Source organism: Echinops telfairi, unplaced genomic scaffold, assembly GCF_000313985.2.
Source record: "Echinops telfairi isolate 266 unplaced genomic scaffold, ASM31398v2 ScPeMD7_7469;HRSCAF=8507_0, whole genome shotgun sequence".
NCBI classification, from domain to species: domain Eukaryota; kingdom Metazoa; phylum Chordata; class Mammalia; order Afrosoricida; family Tenrecidae; genus Echinops; species Echinops telfairi.
The window spans coordinates 30,603,925-30,609,672 of NW_022111372.1; positions in this window are offsets into that span (position 1 = coordinate 30,603,925).

Below are 5,748 nucleotides of genomic sequence, written 5' to 3' on the forward strand. Positions count from 1 at the left end.
GCTCGTGGTCACACATGCTGTTGTGCTTCGTCCATGTGGGCTTCGTTGCTTCTGAGTCAGTTGGCCACTTGTTTATCTTCAAACCTTTAAGACCCCAGACGCTATATCTTTTGATAGCCTGGAACCATCAACTTTCTTCACCACCTTTGCTTATCCACCTGTTTGTCTTCAGTGATCGTATCAGGAAGGTGGGCACCCACTGATCTGATTTTTAGTTCTTTGATGTCTGATAACTGGTCCCTTCTGCACCTCGTGGTCAGTCAATGAGGTAGGCTTGCAGACCAATGATACCTGAAATCCAGAGTAAATAGGCTGCTTAGTGATTGTAACTACTGCCATGATACAATTGTGTCCCCTAAAAATCTGAGCCCATTTGGCTAGTCAATGACTCTCAATACAGGCATAATTTGCTTCACAGTGCTTCATTTTATTGCACTTTGCAGATGCTGGGCCCTTTGTTTACTAATTGGTGGCTTGGGGTAGGTAACCCTGCATGCATGAAGCAAGTCGATTGACACCATTTTTTCCCAAAAGCCTTGTGCTTATTTTGTATCTTTGTGTCACATTGGCAATTCTTGTAATATTTTAAACATTTTTTCATAATCCTATTGAATGCATAAAAGAAGACATTTAGTAACTGCTGTATGTAATTATAAAACATTATCATTAAATGTGCAAAGACCCAGAGTTAGAAACCCCCCCAAAAAAGAATATGCACAGCCTATCTTAATTTATGTGCCTGACTTTATTATAATTTTTGTTTATTGTGATGGTCTTAAACCGAACCAACATTATCCCTGAAGTATGCCTATGTTATGTGGTTGTCCTCATTTTGTGAACTGGTGTGATTACCCTCCATGTTCTGGGTCATACATCCTAGTCTCTCTATGTCAATGTGGTAAGCTGAGTATGGAATGTGTCATAAGACACAGTCCTGTAGAGGCTGTGTCCCACCTTTAATCCAATAACACACCCTTACTTAAGGTATAACGTTACTCAAGTCACATTTTTTTTGTGTGAGGGGCATACCTCTTAGTTATAAGAGATAAAAGAAGAGAGAAGCAACCAGAGAGGAGAAGGACATTAGTACTACCAAGAATGAAGAGTTAGGAGCAGAGTGTGTTTTGAACCCTAGGTCACTGTGCTAAGAACCAAGTAGACTCAGGGGAAGATAGATGTGAAGACACACAGAGTTCGACAAGGGACTGGGGAGTTGAAGCTAAGGAGCAAAGTACCTCCCTTCAGAGCCAACACAAAGAGAAAGTCCCCTAGAGCCAGCATGCTAAATTTGTAGCTTTAGCCTCCTAAATTGTTACAGAATAAATGTATGTTTGTTAAAGTATTCCATTTGTAGTATTTCTATTATAGCAGCACAAAGTGAATAAGACGATAATAATGATTCCACTTGTCTGTCAGCTTGTTACATGGTGCTTTGGGGTTGCAAGACCAATGGCTTCTTCACCACAAAGACTCTTTTTTGTCACAACACAAACCACGACTTTACACATGGACTTGTCCAGATGTAATACCCAGAAATGGTATTACATTATCAAATGGACAACATCTGTGGGAAGAGGCAATGGGGATGCTTGATAACAGCTGCTGAAATGAGGCCAAGATCTGACTGTGGAAAAGACTGCTCATTTGCACATTCAGGTTGAAGCTGAAAAAACGACAAGTCCATGAGAGCCCCAATATGACCTGGGTCTATCCCCCCTGAATTCCAAGAATATCTCAAGTCATTGCAATAATAACAAAAAGAACAGTTTTGACATAGTGAACCCAAATGACAGAAGAGCCAATGAGCTGTGGGAGGGCATCCCACAGGAAGAGAGCAAAATGCCACTAAAAAGATAGGGAAAATGTCAAAGTGTATGTCGGAAAAGACTCTGAAACTTGCCCTCAATCATAGCAGCTCAACATAAAATTCCGAAGGAAAAGTCAAGAAGAAAAAGTTAAGTATTATAATTAAATGTGCAAAGAACACACTCAGCATATCTTAAAATGAAATAACTCAAGAAAAATTTAAGTCAAAAATTTCAATACTGAAATAATCCAGAAGCAAAATACTGAAGGCAGAAATCAGTGTGGGGAGAATCCCAAGGAAAATGGAAAGCATACACAGAGTCACTGTACAAAAAACAAACTAGTAGACATCCCACTATTTCAAAAGGTAGCGTATGATCAAGAACAAATGATACTGAGGGATGAAGTCCAAGCTGCACTGAAAGCATTAAAAAACAAACAAACAAGGCTCCAGGAATTGATAATAAAGCAATTGCAATGTTTCAACAAGCTAAGGAAGCCCTGGAAACACTCATCTATACCAAGAAATCTGGAAGACAACTAACTGGCTAACTGACCAGATGGGATCCATATTTGTGCCTGTTAGAAATAAAAGTGACTCAAACAACGCTCAAGTTATAGGCAATATCATTTATATTACATGGAAGTACATTTTTTGCTGATTATCATCCAACAAGAATTGGAGCAGTACATTGACAGGGAGGTGCCAAAAGTCCAGACGAGATTCAGAAAAGGATATGGAGTGAGGTCTATCCCTGCTGATGCCAGATGGATCTTGGCTGAAAGCACAGAATAAGAGAAAGATGTTTACTTGTGTTGTATTGACTATGCAAAGACATTCAACTACGTAGATCAGTGGGTCTCAACCTTCCTAGTGCCACAACCCTTTAATACAGTTCCTCATGTTGTGGTGATCCCCAACCATCAAATTATTTTCGTTGTTACTCCATGACTATAATTTTGCTACTGTTATGAATCAGGCGGCCCCTGTGAAAGGGTCATTTGACTCCCTGAGGGGTCGCGACCCACAGGTTGAGAACCGCTGATGTAGCTCAGCACAAACTAGGAATAGTCTTGAGAAAAACTGGAATTCCAGAACATTCCATTGTATTCACACAGAACCTGTGCCTGGACCAGGAGGGAGTCTACTGTGTGAACAGAATAAAGGAATATTGTTGGATTAAAATCGAGAAAATTGTGCATCAGTGTTGCATCCTCTCACCAAATGTATTCAATCTGTATGCTGAGCAATTAGAGAAGCTGGACAAGATGAGAACAGAGTATCAAGATTGTTGTTTGTTCCTGTCGTTTGTTCCTTTAGTCAGTGGCTACTCATAGCGATCCTACCTGTAATAGAAGACAACACTGCCAGTCGTATGCCCGCCTCACAACTGCTATGATGTTCAAGCCCATCGTTGTAGCCACTGTGTCAATCGGTCCATCTTGTAAAGGGCCTTCCTCTTTTTCCCTGTCCTTCTACTTTACCAAGCTTGATGTCCTTTTCCAAGGACTGGTCTCTGCTGATAATATGCCCAAAGTACATGAGATAGAATCCCACCATACTTGCTTCTAAAGAGCATTCTAGCTATACTTGTTCCAATACATTTACCCTCCACCAACTTTGTTTTGATCATTCATGTGCTTTGAATATTCATGTGCTATGAATATTCAAACGGTGCCAATTCTTTTTTTATCTTCCTTGCATGTCCAACTTTCACATACATGTCAATCCCTCTTGTCAAGGGTCTTCCTCTCTTTCACTGCCCCTCTAGTTTAGCAAGCATGATGTCCTTGTCCAGAGACTTGTCTCTTGACAACATGTCCAAAGTAGATAAGATGAAGTCTTGCCATCCTTACCTTTCAGGAACACTCTGATCTTAGTTCTTCCAAGACAGATTTGCTTGCCTTTTTAGCAGTCCATGGTACTTTCAATATTCCTTTTCAGCACTACAATTCAATGCATAGATTCTTCTTCAGTCCTCCTTATTTCATTTCCAAAGTTCACATGCATATTAGGCAATTGAAAATACCATGACTTGGGCCAGGCACACATTAATCCTCAAGATAACATCCTTGCTTTTCAGTGCCCCAAAGAGGATTTATGCAACAGATTTATCCAATGAAACCTGTCCTTTGATCTTTTGATTGCTGTTTCCATGAGCATTGATTATGGATTGAAGCAAGACAAATCTTTGACAACTTCAACCTTTTCTCCATTTTCCATGATGTTACTTATTGATCTAGTTGTAAGGATCTTAGTTATCTTTACATTGAGTTGTAATCTATAAGGCTAAAATCCTTGATTTTCATCAGCAAAAACTTTAAGCCTTCCTCACTTTCAGCAAGCAAGACTGTGTCGTCTGCATATTGCATGTTGTTAATAAGCCTGCCTCCAATCCTGATGCTGCATTCTGCTTCATATAATCCAGCTTCTCTGATAACTTGGTCAGCACAACATTGAATAATTACGGTAAGAGGATGCAACCCTACTACACACTTTTCTCCATTTTAAACCATGCTGTATTCCCCAAAACAAGCCTCCAGGAATTGATCGAATATAAATTGAAAAGTTTCAATAAGATGAAGCACTGGAAGTACTTACTTATCTATTTTAGGAAATTTGGAAGACAGCTGCTTGGCCAAATAGCTGGAAGAGATCCATATTTCTGCCCATTCTAAAGAAAGAGGATCCACTAGAAAGCTCAAATTATCGAACAATATCAATGAGATCACATTCAAGTAAAATTTTGCTGAAAATAATCCAACAGCACATCGACAGTACATTGATAGGAAGCTGCCAGAGGTTCAGGCCAGATTCAGAAGAGGATGTGGCACGAGGAATATGATTGCTGATGTCACATGGATTTTGGCTCAAAGCAGAAATTACTAGAAATATGTTTACTTGTGTTTTTTTGACTATGCCAAGAGATTTGTCTCTATGGATCATAACAAATTATGGATAGCCTTGGGAAAAATGAAAATTCTTGAGTACTTCATTATGCTCTTATGGAACTTGTACATGGATCAAGAGGAAGTTGTATAGACAGAACAAGGGGATACTTCATGGATTGAAATCAGGACAGGTGTGTATCAGGGTTGTCCCCTTTCACTATAATTATTCAATCTGTATACTGAGGTCAACCATAGGAACAACTGTGAGGATGGTGCAGAATGGGGCAGGGTTTGAGCACAGGGTCTAACTATAATTCAGAATGAATTCAGTGACACCGGACAATAACAACGATCTCCTTGTTCTCACACAATTGCCTCCTTATTCATGTTCTAGATGAAAATAATTGAGTGTTCTCAGGAATTCCCATCATTCTCAAACCATCCAGATTTTGGATAGCCATCAGGATCTAGGAAGGTGTGTCAGTCTGGGTAGATTAGAGAAACAAATTCATGAACACACATATGTGTATAAGAAAGAACTTTATATACAAGAGCAGTTGATTATTGAGAAAATATTCCAGCACAGTCCATATCAAGTCCATAAATCCAATATTAGCTCATGTGTTCAATACCATCTATAAAGTCCTCTTCAGACTCACAAAACACATGCAACAATGCTGAATGCAGGAAGAGCACAGGCCAGTGGGTTGGAAATCTTGTGGATCCAGCTGCTTTGTAAGCACCTCCATGCTGGCAGGGGTCTCCATGTAGTTCCTTTAATGCCAAAACTCTGACTGCATCAGTGTAGCTTCATGTAGCTTTTCCTCAGACATGTCTCACAGGGAATGAGCTTGTGTCCTGCCTCCAGTGAGCTATTTATATCCTTAGCACCTCCAAATGAGGTCATCAAGCTACTACTTGATTGACAGGCTAGACCCCACCCCTTCACTCTGAATTCTCAAATTGACACCAGATTATGTAACAACCGCAGAAGGCTTATTAACATACTTTAATATACAGATGATGCAACCTTGTTGGAGAAACCTGAGA